Raw genomic sequence first — 17,269 nt, 5'->3', positions numbered from 1 at the left:
CCCTTTAATTTTGTTTGCCCCTTCAGTGTTATATCCTTTTTGGGGCCTTATTTTTTTTCAATTAAATAATGTCTGTTAGCAGTTAAGAAAACAAAAGCAAAGAAAAAATGCACATGAGACCTAAATTTAGAAAATGTCTAGTGTGTTTTCTGTCTCGGCAATGGAGGGTTGTAGAAACTCTTGGAAACCTTCATTAGACAAGTTTCTTAAAATGCTGATTGAGAAATAAAACCTTCCTTCCTCATCTTTCAAGCTGCACAACTAATTGTCAAGAAAGGGGAAATCCTCAGAAGCCAAGACAAAGGAGAAAACAGGGATTCTGGGAGATAAGTGAGCGTTAGAATCCGTGGTGTGCTGGTTGGCTCCTGAACTGATTTTCAGTTGCCTTGACAGGAGGGCAGGAAGTTAGCCCCAGGCATCTCACACTAGGAGTTGGATGGGTGATCATATAATGGGCCTAGCCCATCCTGAGAATCTTGGTTTACTAAAGGGTGAAAGAGGAAAAAAAAAATTCCTCAAGACAAGAAAGTAAGGAAAGTCAATTTTTTGGAAGAGGGGAAAAATAACAAATCCAAAGTAAGGATATAGTTTAAAGCTGTTCTGGCATGAGAGTGACCACAAACTCCTGGCAGAAAACCACAGCTACTCCTTGATTGATAAGTTGTGTTTTGAATGAATCAGTGAACAGCTATTCCGAAAAAGGCCTCCAGAGTCTTGTGGATCAAGATACTGGACAGCAAACACCTCTCTTCCAAGGTCTCATTCAAATAACCAGAATGGTTTTAAAGGAAAGTAGCAATAATCTGAGTTCTATTTATTGACATTACTATATGCTAAGAATTCAGAGGTGACTATGTAGTTGTCTCCTCTTTTATGGACCTTACTTTCTCTTTGGGGAGACAAAATGACACAGTTGGGTATCTTGGTGGAGGGAGGGGTTAGTCTGTTGCAATTAGCCAGGAGAGGATATTAAGAAATCAGTGAAGGGTGGGTGAACTTTTTAGCTGAGGACAGTCTTGTTCACTTGGCTTTTAATTGCAGGCTCAATGAGCTGTCACTCATAGATCTTACGGAGGATGGACTTAGCTCAGGCCTCTTTGGAATGGACAAGTGAACCTGGAGAAAGACAGTCAAATCTGTGCAGACATTAAAGTTCATTTGAACGTGTTCCATCCCTGAGCCAAAGATAGGACAAATATGCAGCACTTCTTGAGGACAGAGGAGTGGTTTTTAAGGTTCTTCAAGAATGAATCCCAGGGAACCGAGATGGCCAGTTGTCAAACTGAGACTTTGTTCTTTGGACCGTGTACCCAGCAAGGGTATTGGCCTTTTATATGGTTCCATTTGTCTTTAATACATGTCTGTTGATGAGGACGTGGGCACAAGTGTTTGACACATTGTCGAGGCGATTTTGGATACCTGCCTACAAGCACAGGCACAGTTGCAGCTGCGTCATACATCTTGCAGCCCATCCCTTTTTCCGGCTCTGTAATCACGGTAGAGTGGTTCCTTGTTGACCTGTCCATCTCCTCTGTGACATCATAACCCATGAAAAGACCGGAGCATATTAACTTGGCTTTGTTAAAGTCAAAGGTACAGATCAAATATGGAGTCAGATTTGTTCTTTCCTATTTCAGTAGTGCCATGGAGAAGGCAGTTTGGGCAGCTTTTTGTAGTGTCCTGGAGGCTTTCTCTCTCAGCTTCTGGGCGCCTCTGTTGAAAATCCTTCATAGCTGTCTGGTCTGCTGGAAAAGGACTCTGCCTGTTTTACCCTGAAGATGTGTTCTGTTTATAAACTCATCTCTACTCCTTGGAAAACAACTCAAGAAAAACTCAGTTGGTTTTTCACCAGCCATGGGCAGGGGTGAGAAAAACCGTGTTATTATTTCATAAAATAATAGTAATAATATTAATATTAATAGTAGTAGCAGTAGTAGTAGTAATAATAATAATAATAATTATATTAAAAGAATTCTTAAAACACGACTGCACATTGGAGAGAGTCAATAAATGTTTTCTGGCTTAAATCAAAAGTGATGACTCAGTGATTCCATGGCTGCTGTATTCTGAAGCCTCTGACCTTTAAGGATATTTAACACTTTTTCATTCATTTAAAGATAGCAAATTACAGAATAGAAAATAACGTTTGTTTTGTTGGAGGTTTGCAGGGATCTGACCCACGCAGATAGCTGCAAGAAGAAAGGATTCTAACAAGAAGGAATTCCTACACTAAGAAGATTGCAACAACCAAGCGCATAGGAAAGGAGCCTGAATTGTGACTTGGGGAGATGGTTTTCCAGGACATTATTTTGCCATCTAGGCCTACAGAAACTTGCTATTCCATGCCCCAACATCTGGTCTCCCAATTTATTGTCCTGTTCTGCACTGAGGAGAAAGAATTTCGACTTGGTAACACTCCTATCTACCTAGAAAGCTGGGCACTGGAGCTGAGTGTTATGGAAACAGGCCAGCCAAGAAAAGCACCAATCGGGGTGTTGGTGTACTCAGGAGTATTATGCCGGTGGGCTCAGAGGGGCTCCTGCTCCGAAGTTCTGAGCACCTCCAAGACGTGCACATGAGGTTTTAAAGGCTTAATTACAAGTAAGGGGGAATTAGCCAATAAGGCTCAAAGAACAAAAAGCAAGGAATCAGTACACTGGAGCTTATCAATTTGTAGTAGATCACATTACTGACACTTGTTGAGCTTGGAATTACGAGTTAGGTTGTTAGCCCAATAAACTGACACTAAACTTCAGATATATGAGATAGCCCAGCAGAATTTAGATCATTAAACCGACACTAATCACACTTAGATTTGTGACTTAGCTTGTTAGCCCAGCTGGACTTTTCCTTCACATGGGGACAGCTCTCCCACACCCAGGGAACTACTGTGAGCCCTTGATGTTTCCACTAGGGTGGGGTATGGTTTACCCAGGAGGGATGGGGACTATGCACCAACACTCAGGCAGTCTGCTCTGTCTGGGGCTCTGATCTTGTACCATCCCGCTCCCCGCCAGCCCAACACCTGGGACAGTGGAGCTAAGGCAGTGATCCTGCCTGTCTGTTTCCCAGCGTGTAAAAGGGGATTATGTACCTTTCCCAAGGTAGTTCTGAGCGACAACACCTGCGGGTGCTTGGTTCTCAGAGCAAGAGGAAACCCAGGTCCGCGTGGGGGCAATGGGTGTGATCCCCATAGGGTTTCTGCAGAAGCATATGATGGAGGGCTGGATCAGGGAGGTAAAACTTGAGCTGCGGGACTTGAAGGGTTACAGAAGGGTACAGAGGCGGGTCTGCCGCCTAGGGCTGCCCCAGAGGTAAAGCTTTTTCTCTCCAACTCCGCTAAGACCCTCCCCTCTCCAGATCCCTCCCTTCTCTCTGCTCATCGTGTCCATCTGTATCTCTCCAATTTTCCCGTCCTCTCCACCCGCTCCCATCTTCTCCCTCCCTCCCTGTCCCACCTTCTCTCACAGAACCCAGAGAGGATCGCTGGCCCTCCTGCGCATGCGCAGTCAGTGCCAAGTGGTCCGCTGGTTGGAAGCTCCATATCCTAGCCGGGGATCGGGCCCAAAGTTTTCTCAACTCTGTCGCCCGGTAGGCCTTTGGTTCCTGTCTGGGGCCGGGGCCTCTGGCTGTGGAAGTGCAAGGTGGGGGGCTCCCGGAAAAGTGGTCAGGCGGTTGCGGGAGGGCGGTCCGCCTGTCACAGTCCCCAAGGGCGCCAGTCAGCCCGTGTTCAGATGAATTGCTCAGTCCAGACCCCTCTACCCGCGCCACCTGCCCCGGCGCCCCGGCCACAGCTGCCAAGGGCCAGGTGTGCACCTGCCACCTCTCACCCAGCCGGGATCCTCTCAGTCCGCGGCTGGCGTCCCCTTCCCCTCTCCCGCCCGCGAGTCCTCCCCTCCCTGGCTTCCTCTCCTTGGCCGCCGGCCTGTTCACGTCCCTGGGAGGGCTGTGTCCGGGCGGGCGGGGACTGCGGACCCGGACGGGGCGGGGGGCTGGGGCTGAGGCTGGGGCTGGCCTCCGAGCAGGGCTGCAGCCCGCGTCCCTCCCCTTTCCCTCCCCCCCGGGAAAGCCCTCCTCTCCCTTTCCCGCTCCCGGAGCACCAGCTCAGTGGCCTGGGCACTGTTCCCTGGGCTGAGAACCTCCGGCTGTAACGCCCTGCTTCTCCAGTTGGAGTCGGGAAAAGGGAGCCTCAGTGCTGAGCGAGCTTCTGTCTCCTCCCTCAGTTTTTCTGCTGCAGGTAAGTACTTTTAACACTTTCAGGTGTTATCATGGCTGTGCTTGTTGATGTCACGTGTTTTTATAGTGAGAGTGATTACAGTGGTGAAAGCAGGGCTTGGTTCTGTTAAAAATGAGCTGAAGGCATGAGGCTGTGACATCCTCCTTCCTTCCCTCTCCCAGGGTGAAAGGAGTGATCCTCGATTTTAAAAAGATAGTTACAGTCCCTAACTAGCCCAGCCCAGCTAGTGTGTGTTAAGAGGAACAGCACCACCAGAGGCCTTGGAGACCCAGGGATATTGCAGTCCTAAAGAGCTCCTGGCACAGTTTGGTTTGTTTTGGTTTTTTGTTTTTCTTAAATTGTGTGATAGACTAGTGGTATAAACAGAAAAATAATTGTCAAGAAATAATTCTTCATGTAACAGTGTTATTGTGATATAGTTCACACACCATGAATTCCATCCATTTAAATGGGACAATTCAGCAGCTTTTAGCATATTCACAGTGGTGCAACCATTATTATTCCAGAACGTTTTCATCACTTCAGAAAGACCAGTGGAAATGAATGACCTATCCACCCCTCCCCAGTGGTGGTTCTAAAGAAATTTCTTGGCTATTCATGATCATAAATTAACTTGTTACATTCCAAGAAAAATCTGGTAGGAATTCTAATAAGAATTGCAATGAATCTGTCTATCAAAACTGGAAGAATTAATGTCTTTATGGCATAAACTTCTTCTACCCATGAATATATCTGGGACCCTATCTTTTCATCTGTCCAGTGCCTGGCCCATGGGAAGTCCTCACTACATGTTGTATTTGTGAATGATGAGATTCTATACATCGTTAGTTGCAACTGTAGCCTTTCACAGAAGAGAAAAGTAACCTCAGTGAAGCAAGTGACTCTCTGATGGTCAGAAAGAGTGACAGCCAGTGCTGAAGTGATCTAGTGGACTTGGTGCTTGCAACCAGAATTCTCCACCACATACAGTTAAGGGGATTAGAGTGTTCTTTTATTTTTTCTTAATGGCGTTGCTTTTATTTTTACTTATTTTTTTAAATTATTTTTATTTAAGTGTAGTCAATTTACAATGTTAGTTTCAGGTGTACAGCAGAGATTCAGTTATAAACATATGCATATGTATATATATGTTTTAGATTGTTTTTAGTATAACTCATTACAAGAAATTGAATATAGTTCCCTGTGTTATACAGCAGGTCCTTGTCATTTATTTTATATTTACTAATTTGTATCTGTTCATCCCCCCTTTCCTGCCTGCTAAACACAGTTTGCTTTCTATGTCCATGAGTCCATTTCTAGGAGCACCGTTTTTCCTAGTAATATATGCTCTTTGGCTGCTTTCAGTTTCAGTAATTTCATCTTATCTGTGGGTGCTTTTATTCTGGTGGCCTTTATGTGGCTTGCACACGTGGTAATAGAGATCTGTATTTGGGAGAAATTCAGGCCTCTGTAGTCCCTGGTACAGAGTGCCCACTGAATTGATGCTTGAACTGGGAAAAAGGCACAGTAAATTTTGGAATTTCAACTATGGTTGAGAATTCCAGGGTTCCATAACCTGTTTAGACAACCTTAATATTGGCTGCACCCATACTGGGTAATTTGGTGGAAATTCATGGTATGGTGGTGTAGAGACAGGGCCTTGTATGCTTCTTCTCTTTCTGTTTTATTACACTCATTCTCCTGGGCCTCCCAGATCCTCCCCCAGAAGGGCCCAGGGCTGGCTTGGTGCTGCGCTGAGGCAGTATTTGTTAATAAGGCCCTTTCCTCTTCTCATCTGAGCCTCCGGTCCTTTCTCTGCACAATGAGGGCTTAGACTAGATAAGTACTTTTCAGTTTCTTTTAAAGCCATGTTTCCTTTGAGAAACAGAAAATGCAAATCTCTCCTCTCAGCCCAACCCTTTAGATTTTGATAAGTCCTCCAAGGAGTGACATAGCTCTTTGTGGAAAATGAATGTGATTGTGATCCCAGGTGATACAGAAAAGACTCTTCAGAGATTGATTGCAGGGAGAGGGCAGGAAAGGGGCATTATGTCACATTTTCTAGTGTGAGCACTGGAGCAGGGGCTTGGATTTAAATATGGTGACTGACGTGGACTCTCTCTAATCTTGTAGAATGTGATAAACTTCTCTACCTCAGTTTCTTGATGGGTCAAGTTGGGGTGATAATATTTTAAGGCTTTTGTGAAACATTATACACATAAGCCATTTGTGTCTCGGTAGAAACAAGACCTGCTAGGGATTCAGGGATTTGTTTAAAAAAAATCTTGTCCATAGCAGACTGTCTGTGTGTATTTTAAGTTCCTGGAGGGTGAGGGTGAGTCTAAAGCCCATCGTGGGACAGGTGGCCCATAGTTCTCTGTGCCCCAGATTAACCCCTCCTCCCCAGTCCTCTTCCTCAGTCCAGGATGAAGTTCCCTTGTAGATTTACTCAGAGGTCTTGTGGAAATAGCTTTTCATTTTATTGTTTCACCAAGAAGTTCTGCCATCATGATCTCTTTGGTCAGGCTTTGAAGGGCTGCCATCATGATATCTGGTAAGAATTCTATGGAATTGGGAGTTTCTATTTAATGAAAAGGAAAAAAAATTACAAATAGTAATTTAGAACAAGGGTGGTTTCAGGGGCTCTTTGAAATGGACACCATTAGCTTTGTTAGCTTCAGGTGCTGTGGCGTGTTGCCACGAGGACCCATTCTCTTGCTCTGAAGTTGGAGGTACCAGTGGGTTCATTGGGAATGATAACTGAGTGTATCTCATGGGCTGGGCATTGACCTATTTGTACTGTGTGTTCCTAATTTGAGAGAGTGAGCTCAACTAACCTCAATAACCTCTTTAAAAAGTTAGACTATTTATTTTGAGATGTAATGTTGATTCCCATGTGGTAGTAAGAGATTATATGGAGAGGGCTTATGGATCCTTTTGCCCAGTTTTCCTTCATGGTTCCATCTTGCAATGGTGAGGTACAATTCATTACTGACTCACTAACAATTTGAGGTTTGTGTTATTGCCCTCATTTCTATTCATGATTAAACTGGGGCTTAGAGAAGCACACAGGCCTACCCAGGTCACCCACTTTGTTAGTGCAGAGTTGGGTGAACGTGGGCTTGGGATTTCCAGGCAGTACCATTATGGTGGTCTGTGGCAGGGAGCAGCATTCACTTGCTTGTTTATTCATTCATTCAACAAACATTTATTGAGTAAACTCTGTGGGTCATATGCTTTCTTTGGCTTATCTGATTATTCATCACTACTGAGAATCAGGCAATGTTTATATTTTTTAATCTGAGAAAATTAGCTCTGAGAGGTTATAACCCCCCCAAAGGAAGTATAGCTCATTAAGGAGGGATAGTACATTTGTACAGTCACCTCTTTTTATGCAGGTGGTACCCTAGACATTTTACATTTGCAAACATCCGTAATTCAGATATATTCTTGTAAGGCAAGGATTTTTTTTTTAATTGAAGTATAGTCCAGTTTACAATGTTGTGTCAATTGCAAGGTGTTTTTTGACTTTTGAATTAAAAAATACTTTTTCAGGAGGGTAATTAGGTGTATTTATTTGTTTCATTTTTTAAAATGAGGTACTGGGTTTTGAACCCAGGACCTCGTACATGGTAAACATGTGCTGTACCACTGAACTGTATCCTCTTCCCCTAGGCAAGTTTTCTTATCCATTATTATGAAGCTTAGGGGTTCAAATAATTTGGATAGAAATCCAGATCTTTTAATCCTACTGTGGTCCTTTTCTTTATATTCTGCTGAGGGGGTTTGGGGAAAGCATTTTCTTTGTTCATTTTTTATTCAGCATTTTTGAGCAGTGACTTTGCATCAGGGCCTTGCTAGGTGCTTGGAAATAGAAAATAAGAAATGACCCTTCTCTGCAGAGGCAGGAAGCCTAGACCAAAAGCTGGGTAATATGATCTGAGATACATTAGCCATGTGCAGACTCTGAGGACAAACTGTACCCCCGGATTTGCTTTGGCTTCCCTTGCCTTCTGGCTGGTACACACCAGGTCACAGCAACCCAGATGGGCCCGTAGCACACAGCAGATTATGTACCTTGATCTCCTCACCCTTCTCAGCAGGGCCAGCAACATGAGCATCCCTGACTACGTGCAGTGTGCTGAGGACCACCAGACACTTCCCGTTGTGGTCCAACCAATGGAGATCATCTCAGAGGAGAATTTCTTTTGCATCTATCAGCTACTCACCTCGGTGAGCCACCCCATTCGGCTCCCAGTGGACATTCTGTATCCACTACAGGCACCACTATGTGCCCGAGAATGGGTGGAGCGTCTTCCAGACACACCGCAAAGTCGTGGGCCTTGTCACCATTACGAACTCTCTCTCTGCCAAGGCCTTGGAGAAGCTGCACGTGCAGAGGGGCTGTATGGCAACGCGCTTAATGACTCTCAGCTTTTTGTCTTTGTGCTGCATGGGGAGGTAGCCGAGCAGCCGTTCACCGACGTGTCCTTCAATCTACGAGGACTGCAGGGTGGTGGAGAAGAGGATCGAGAACTTCACTGAGTCACTCTTCATCTTGCTCAAGTCCAAGTGGCTGGATGGTGGCCACAAGAATTTTGGGGCAAGATTCCCCTCCTCTGCATCCCGTTTGAGAAGGAGGACATCATGGGACTGGACACAGACAGCAGGTAAGTTTACCTGGAGGCCAGCCCACCCTGGCTGTGTGCCGGATTTCTTCCCTACATCCAGAAAGGGATCAGCAAGGAAGAAGTCTGTCTTGTAGCCAAGGGGGGAGGGAGGTGCAGCCCGCTGGTTTACAGACATTTCAAAGTGAATCCGCCTTTGTTTCAGAGAGATCCTTTTAGGGTTAGTGTGGACACTTACTCCCGCTTTACAGCCAGGACCATGGTGGGAACCCTGGAATTGCTGTCCAATAAATTAGCCAAAGCCACTGATGCTAGGAGCACTGGGGAGGAGGCTGGACTGAGCTGAGATATGCTGTAGGTCAAATGCACATCAGACGCTGAGGCTTGTCTAGCAAAAGTATGTAAACTATCTCTTTACTTCCTACATTGATTACATGTCAAAATGATAGTATTTTACATACAGTTGATTAAGTAATATCTGTTCTTAAAATCAGTTTCTAGTATTTGTTTTTTGTTTGTTGGTTTGTTTCTTTGTTTACTATTTTAAACGTGGCAACTGGGAAACTTTCTTTACATGGCTCTCATTTCATTTCTGTTGGGCAGCCTGTCCTGGGACAGTCTCATCCCTTTGCTTTTGGATGAGATGCTTAACCCCGAAAGGCGGAACGAGGCGCTGGTTGAGCTGGGGCTGGAGCCGGTGTCTCCTGCCTCCCAGGCCCAGCACCTGTTCGGCTCAGGCCCTCTCTTCTTGCCCGACAGCCACCATGTCAAGTTAGGACATCAGAAACACCGCCAGGGACTTCCGAATGAACTCCTTATGCAGGGAAAGGCGTATCACGGTGTATGGGACAGAGCAGGGAAATGTTCAATCTCAGTTTGTCCCTGTGATTAAGTCAAAGGCCCCACTTTGCCTAGGAAGTACAGACGAGCTCTTTTGGGCTGCCTACCCCCCCACCTTCTGCTCTGTTTCCCGGTGTATCTATCGTGCTGTCTCTCAGGCAGAAGAGGGTGAGATGTCTTTGCCTAGAAGTGGTCCCCCTTTGCTGGGGAGAGTGAGGGAAGCTGTGTCCCCCCGTCCTACGGCCTCTGTCCTTGAGTCTGGAGAGGTCTCATGGTGGTCCCACAGGTGACGGTCAGAGAACCTGGCACATGCTGCTGGGCCCGCCGTGAAGGCAGTGCTCTGTGATTCTTGAACTTACCTAAGATCAGATCCTACTTTCTGGTTGTTGGTAAGTTGGAGGAGAAGATTCTAGAGAATTGATAAAAAGAATGTCTAGACCAGCCCTGTGAGTGAGAAGAGAAGTGGACCCGAGTCCCACCTGCTAGAGCCCACCTAGCGGTCTCTGGATGAATTTTCTGTTCCTTCCAGATATACCTGTATGGCTTAAGGAAGGGGAGAGGCTTCTCGTGGCCATGATCTGTGCTTGTCCTCACAGGGCCCTGTGATCTACATGCCCGCACTCCCCTTCTGCTTCTTGGGGATGTGCTGGTATGTTTAGGAGCCTGGGCACTGCTGAGGGCATAGCTCCCAGCACCGTGCTACACCGAGTCTGGCTCTGTTCACCTCACCTGTCAACACCTGCTGAGGCCCCAGGCATTAGTCAAGGTAGGTGCATCGGTGCAACGTAAGCAGGGACCACCTTCTCCCCCTGGACAGACTGGTGAGTGAGCAGTGGAAGCCTTGAGCCCTGCCCCAGCCCCCACGCCAGTGCCTCCTCTTTTGTCATAGGAGTCACTGGTGACATTTTTACTCAACAAACGCTTGTCTCTGTGTCTGCAGAGCCACCAAAGAATGCCACCTTGTTTTTGTCTTTTAAAGTCTGCCCTTGGGACTTGGCGGAGTAGCCGAATGTGTACTTAGTCCACAGTGTTTGACACTGTCACCATTGATTACCCAGAACCTCATGTACCAGGCATGGCTCCCGGCATCAAAATACAGCAGCGCATTAAACCTCCCTCCTCTTGGGTCTGTCTGTCCTGGTACCATAAGAGCTCAGCCAGCATCTGAACGTCAGTGAGATAACGCGGCCAGTGAGCTCGGGTCAAGCACATTCTCCTCCAGTCACTTTTACCCCATTGTTGCTTTTAGTATTGCACAGTCATTAGTTTTTTAAACAATGCTTTGGTGCAGGAGCAGAGCCTAATTCTCTCCTGCTACTCTTGGTGGAAGTGAGTAAAACGGTCCAGAATGAAATGCGACCACAATTTGTAGCTCAAAATCTGCCTAGACGCTTGTAGGTGGAATTTGGGTTAGGGGTGCTGACCACGTTGGGGTCGTCCGGCAGCACTGCTCCCCTCAGGCCCCTGCTTTCCCTGGAGCAAGAGGTGAGGGTGGGTTTCACCATCCCCGCGTCCCTGGCCTCACACACTCACGTAAATTCTTGTACATGCTGTCAAAATCATTTTTGTTCTTGTGTGTTTCTAATTTTCTCGTCTTCATCTTTTCTTTTTCTTTATTCCTTTTTCACTTGTACTGCCCAGTGAGCATGTTGTTGCATCTGAAAATGTGGGCTGTGCACATCCTGCATTGGAAATAGCCAGATTGCCATCCGTGCTGTCTCAATCGTTTTAAAAAGCAAAAACTTAACAGCTGTCTTGATCCATGTATTATCCTCGTCATTTTGTATTTTCTTAATTTTTGGAATATTTACTTTGTTTGCACATTACCCACTGGTTTTTGATACCTGTTAAAATCCTTGCTTTGAGGAACCTGTTTGGTCCTACTTTTATTTGGTGACAAATGCGCCCTTATTAAATTTGTTTCATTGTTTTGAAGAAGTGAGATGCGAATTGATTTAGGCAGCTGCTGAGGGATTCTTTTCATGGAGTATTTAAACTTGTAAAGTCTAATTCTGCGGCAACTTGCACGATTCCTGCTTTTATACAAACGTGCTCGGCACGCGGTTCCTGGCTGTCGCTGTGTGACGTGCGTGACGGCGCTTCCTGGCCGGCGGTCACTGGTGAGGAAGTGGCCGGCTCGGGGGTGAGCATCTGCAGGGGACGCTGTTGGAGGAAGCAGTCACCGTTTGGTTCTTTAATTTTTTTTTTTTTTTGCATTCAACTTCCCCGTGCCATTTACTTTACTTTGCCTTCATAAAGGGGCCAAATTGTGTCTAAAATCCATGCCACTATTTTGTTCCCTTTACGAGGCTGGTTTTTCTGAGTATCAGGAATACATGGCCTTCTCCTAAGTAGCTGGCTCACCTGGATCTGTTGGACACAGGGACAGCTAAAAGGGCCACAGCTTCCTCTCTGCTTCAGCCAGTGGGCATTCAGAGCTGGGTCTGTGGTTTGCCTCAGCAGCCGTGCAGACCTCCCTACCCAGGGATTTACTTTTAACCCATGTTGGTAGTAAATAGCTGAATCCGTTTCTGTTGCAGCTGACGTCCACCACTGACGGCCGTGTCATTAGTTTGTGGTAGTCAGTCTCCAACACCCCAGACAACCGTGAAGGAAGATGATTTGGCCGACCTAGGACCTTGGATTCTCACCCTCACCATGGTTCATCTCACCCGGTGAAAGGGTGTGGCCACCACCATCATGCTGAACATGAGGCCTTGTTTCTCCTTTCATGCTCTGGTCCAAATGTGGACACTTCATTTTTCACTGAATTTGTCTCACTTGAGACAGGCCAGAATATCTGAATGAGTCCATCACATTCTGGGTGGTGAACAGAACAGAAGTAAATGTCACAAGTAGATGGAGTCTAGGCTGTCCGGGTTGGCAATTGCAGGCTGGGATCTGTGATGGCCGGGCTGTACCCTGGACACAGGCCTTTCCCGTGGCTCCCATGAGCCCAGGAGTTGGAGTGAGAACAGCCTTGCCTGGGTTCCCACATCCTCATCTGCTCACTTTCAAGTGTGTCTGCTAAATAGGAGCTCCCCAAGACCTCGGGCCCTTCAAACTCAGACCACGGGAGAACCTTCAGTCCCTTCTCCTGGGCCTCCTGTGTGAGAATCCAGTGCCTTCTGAGGTGGCCAGTGGCAGGAGATGCCTCCCCCTCCAGGGAGCACCCTACGGAGGACTGTTATTCAGTGCACCATGCTGTGAGCTTTTGGGGTTCTGGCCATGGTCCCTGCAGAACCACACTTGAGATGGACTTATTGTCATAAATAACAGGACTGATTGCAGGGCAGGGCCGGGGGGAGGGAAGAGTGGAATTTGAATGTGACCTCAGACAACTAGGTGGGTGCTGGGGCTGTTGCTAAAATGGGAGTCTGGGAGATACCTGCCAGGAATCAAATTCCAGAGTAAATGGTGGACATGAGGCATTTTTAAGATGCCATTTTTCATCCAAGTTAGGACTTCAAAGAGGCACTCGGCTCTATGAGACTGGGGCTCAAGTGAAGGAGCCGGACTAGAGATACACGTTGGGAGTCGTCATTCTTAGCTGGTGTTCACAGCCTTGCATGTGAATTAGATCATCTCGAGGGCTGCAGACTGAGGCTGAGGGGGGCAGGGCTGTGCCTGTGTTGGAGGAAAGCCCAGACCATGCAGCTTTGGTGTGTCAGTTAGCGGAGTTTGCCATTTTCAGAGCAATGCTATTTATCCTTAAGGGGCCGGGGTGTGGGCAGGGCTAGCCAGGAAGAAATCTGCAGGGAGGGTCGTGGCCACATGTGCGTCTTGGGAAGGTGCAGAGGCTGCAGGGTCTGGGAGGGTAGAGTCCTCAGAAGCTGAAGTTGGAGTGGGGAGTGGGGAGAATGTAGTCACAGTCACCTGTGAGGGAGGGAGGGAGGCCTAGGGAGTCCCCACCTTACTGGACTCTCTTTCCCATGAACAGAAGGCAGTCAGACTGAGGATCTGAGGTGAGAAGGGATGGGCAAAGGGAGGGGAGCCAACCTGGAGAATGGTGCTTGGAAAGTTCTGGAGTAGTCTCCCTGAAAATTAGAGTTAAAAATACCCAGACTCTTAAGAACATTGTTAGTGACTTGGGAGGAGGCAGTTGTTTTTCTGGCCTCCTAAGGGTAAGGAATGTATCCAGGGATACACAGAAGATACGGGTAGTCTGTTCTGGGGGCTTGATCGTTACCGGGGGAACAGTGCAAGTTTAAATGGGGAGAAGGGCAGCGGAGGGAAACTAGCCAGGCCCCGTGTCAGGTACCATCGGCCGCCCTACTTGCGTATTTCATTCACATCCATGACTCCCAGGTGGGCGGTGGCAGCCCCCTTTTGCAGATTGGGAAGCCTTCTCAGAGGGGTTAAGGAATTGGTCTGTTTAGCGGCTAGTAAATGCTGTAGCAGGATTCAAGCAGGACCTTGTCAGACTTCAAGGGCATGTTCTCTCTACTCTTTCCAGTACTTGCCTGTTAAACCTGGAATGGTGAAGTGGGTCAGTTTTGGAGCCTTTCAGAAAAAGTATGATTTAAGTGCCTCAGGACTGTTTCACAAAGCTCAGCGTTCTTTGATGATTCTGAAGCACGCAGTGCTTTTCGCCCCACAGAGGTAACGTCTAACTCCTTTGAAGATGACGTGGTTGCAAATGATGTACAGGTGCAAAACCAGACTTTGCAGCTTCTGAACGGAAACTCTCCAGTTCTCCCTTGGTCAGCTTTCTTCCGCGGGATGTAACTGTGCTGCAGCGTAAGCCTGAGCTTTCCGTATGGAGTGAGTGTTTAATATCCAAAGTTAGCATAAAACGGTCAGATGAAGAAAACCGACGTTGACAACTTATTTTTGGGTTCCATTAGTCAAGATATACGATCAGTTAATGACCCATATAGCAAATGAATTTCAGTATAAGACATTGCATTTCTTGCTTTCTATTTAGAGTTCTCTTACAGAATAAGGTTGCCTGCTTTGGAACATCAGCTCCACCACCACGGCACCTATCAGTTTGTTGGTGTGATTTCATTTACAGAGTGAATCTAATCTGGGCTTCCTAAGCCCCATACACTCCTGTGCAAAATCACGGGCTGTAGCCATCTGTTAGTCACGCAAATACTTCTAAAATTATATGATTCCAGAAAAGAAAGAAGAGAGAGAGAGAGATTGCCTTTATCAAATTTCCTTTCAGTTCTAACTGCAAACTGTTGTTGAGCAGCTCTGGTTTCCTTTGGATATGAATATATACATTTCTTTGCATGTAACCTAGGTTTTGGACTAGAACACCAAGTCCTTGCTGTCCACAAGCCACAAAAATAGTAGCCAAATTGGACACGTGTGAAATAGTTTATACTTTTTTCTCAGAATGTATCCTTGAATTTGGGACTTGGGCTGTGATTTTTGCTTTTTGATTCCCCCACCCGTCTTGTAATCTCTCACTCCTTCCCACGTGGCCCACAAGGGTTTGTGGTCTTATTAGGAGCAGGCACCCAGTTGGTCTCCATATATTGCTGCTATAGATAGAGCCCAGACAAGACTTAAGGACATTTTCAGAGAGGACTTCCTGGAAGAAATGGGCTCTAAATTCAGTTGTGAGGACAGAGTAAGAGTCAGCCAGGAGAAGGAGTCAAGAATGTGGCTCAGGTCGCAGGTGCAGCCCGGGCAGAGGCCTGGAGGCTTTTGGCGTGGGGACCCGGGGAGAGTGCCCTGTGCAGTCCAGGGTGGAGGGAGCCCCTGCTGGGGAGGACACTGGAGAGAGTCTGGGGTGTAGGGCTTTGGAATAAGTTGAGTTTTACTAGAACTGACACAGTAGGCAGTGAAGGGTGTCAACAGAAAGTGACCCTCAGGAAAGGTACTTCAGGTTTTGCTTCTGATATTCTACAGACAGAAGGATCGGGATGGGTGAGAGCAGGTATGTCTGTCCCTTTGAGATCCAACCCGTCATTCATTTATTCATAACACGTGCACTTCTGTGAGTATAGGGGAGAGAGGGTGTAGCCACGATAATAAGCAAAATGTATTTGCTTCTTGAGAGCTTAGCATTGTCAGAAGTTGACTTAGCCTGGAAAGCTCTAGGAAGAGAGGAACAAATTGTGGAGGTTGGAGGGAGGGAAGGCTTCCTTGGGAAACAGTCAAAATGAGCCTGGAGGCAAGTGAGATGTAGGAGCATGTCAGGGGACCCATGAGGTCACTGGGAACCTGTGTACTGAGGTGAGGCTGGGCAAGCAGGGTCTGGGGTGGGGCTAGAACTCTAACAGGGAGCCTCTGAAGCATTTGAAGTGGGGTTGATGTAATCAAATTTGTGAATTGGGAAGGCTGCCGTGGCTCTGTGTGTGTAGCGGGAATGAGGGGGTGGGTGCCACCAACTGGGGGATCATTAGAAGACCATTCACAGGCTGGAATATGGGCATTGGGGCTACTTGGGGACGGCAGGGGCAGTGTGGATGCCGGCTTTCTTTATGGGGGGCTTGTTAGCGGGGCCGCCCTAGAGGCACCTTGTGGCTGGAAGAAAACTGATGGAGGCTGCCAGGTGGACTTTCGTCTTCTCTCTTTCCCTTCCTTGTTTGATGATCTTAGCTCAGCCAACATTTGGAACAAAAGAGCTAGTTTCCAGGGTTGCCCAGGACTTTGTTGAGCTCGTTCGAGTGAGATCTGATTGGATTTAGGGTTGTGTTCAGATCTGGATGTTCACTTAGCTAGAAACGTCCTGTCATTTCGATTTCCATAGGGGTGTTTTTCTTCATAAAGATTGCTTTCTTGGTGAGAGGAAATTTAATACAGCTGTTTTCTTTTTCAAAAAAAATCATCTTTTAAGAATTTTAATATTCAAAAGAATACGAATATATAAAATATTTAAGGAAGTCTTTGGTGTAGTTTCTTTGCTTTCTGAGCTAATGTGGAGTTAGAGACTTTGCATTACTTAATAGCACATCCTTGTCAGTATTTAAAGAGCTGTTAGTGAGCGCCCCAGGTCCCACCTCTCAAAGAATCGTTAAAGTTTGCTCTGAAATAGTGAGGTCATAAAGGTCTTGTTTTCAGAAATCAAACGGTTTATAATACACAGCATAACTCCATTTATAAAATAATAATAAGTTCAAAACTAAGAAAGTGGAGGATAAATGATTTTTTTAAAGCCTAAACATAAATTTTCTTGTGCTAATGTTGCAAGTGGAAATTTTGAAAAGAAAAATCCTACTGCAATATCATCTATTTGGAATACATATATGAGTTTCACGTTTGAAAAGTATCTGCACAGTGGTTTTCGAAGTCAGGAGCATTCCTGCTCAGATACTGGCAGTGATGGTTGCTGGTTTTCAATGGAAGAGCCTAAATTTGCCTTCTTAGCTTTTTGGATTTTTATAGTGAGAGGGTTGAGTAGTGCTTTGCCAGCATGATTTTGGGGCAATTTGAGGGCAGATGTCGTGTACCAGCAGTGAGAAATTTCCATGCATTTTATTTTCTGGACATCACCAGGGCACATGTGGGGTTTGTGCCTGCAGGCTGGAATGCTGCAGGACTCCCTGATCATTCACCTTTATGTCTTGGAGCTGCTCCGGTCAGTGAATGATTTTCTGTGGCTTGGAGATAATGTGGTCTGATGGAG

The 17,269-nt window shown here is 46.5% G+C and overlaps 1 protein-coding gene across 3 annotated transcripts in view; it reads left to right on the top strand.

Moving 5' to 3' along the window:
- The window catches only part of LOC140701240 (trafficking protein particle complex subunit 9-like), a 241,850-nt gene that overhangs the window by 184,149 nt on the left and 40,432 nt on the right, over positions 1-17,269 (top strand). Inside the window, exon 1 of one of the 3 annotated variants that reach the window (XR_012080223.1) lies at positions 4,188-4,237. The exons of 1 other annotated variant lie outside the window; for it this stretch is intronic. The gene's annotated coding sequence lies outside the window, so the exon portion shown is untranslated. Of the gene's footprint in view, positions 1-4,187; positions 4,238-8,643; positions 8,887-17,269 lie in introns of those variants that run through there. One more of the 3 variants, XR_012080224.1, reaches the window with a different exon arrangement.

Source organism: Vicugna pacos, chromosome 14, assembly GCF_048564905.1.
Source record: "Vicugna pacos chromosome 14, VicPac4, whole genome shotgun sequence".
Classification (NCBI taxonomy): domain Eukaryota; kingdom Metazoa; phylum Chordata; class Mammalia; order Artiodactyla; family Camelidae; genus Vicugna; species Vicugna pacos.
This window is presented reverse-complemented; position numbering and strand designations above follow the sequence as displayed.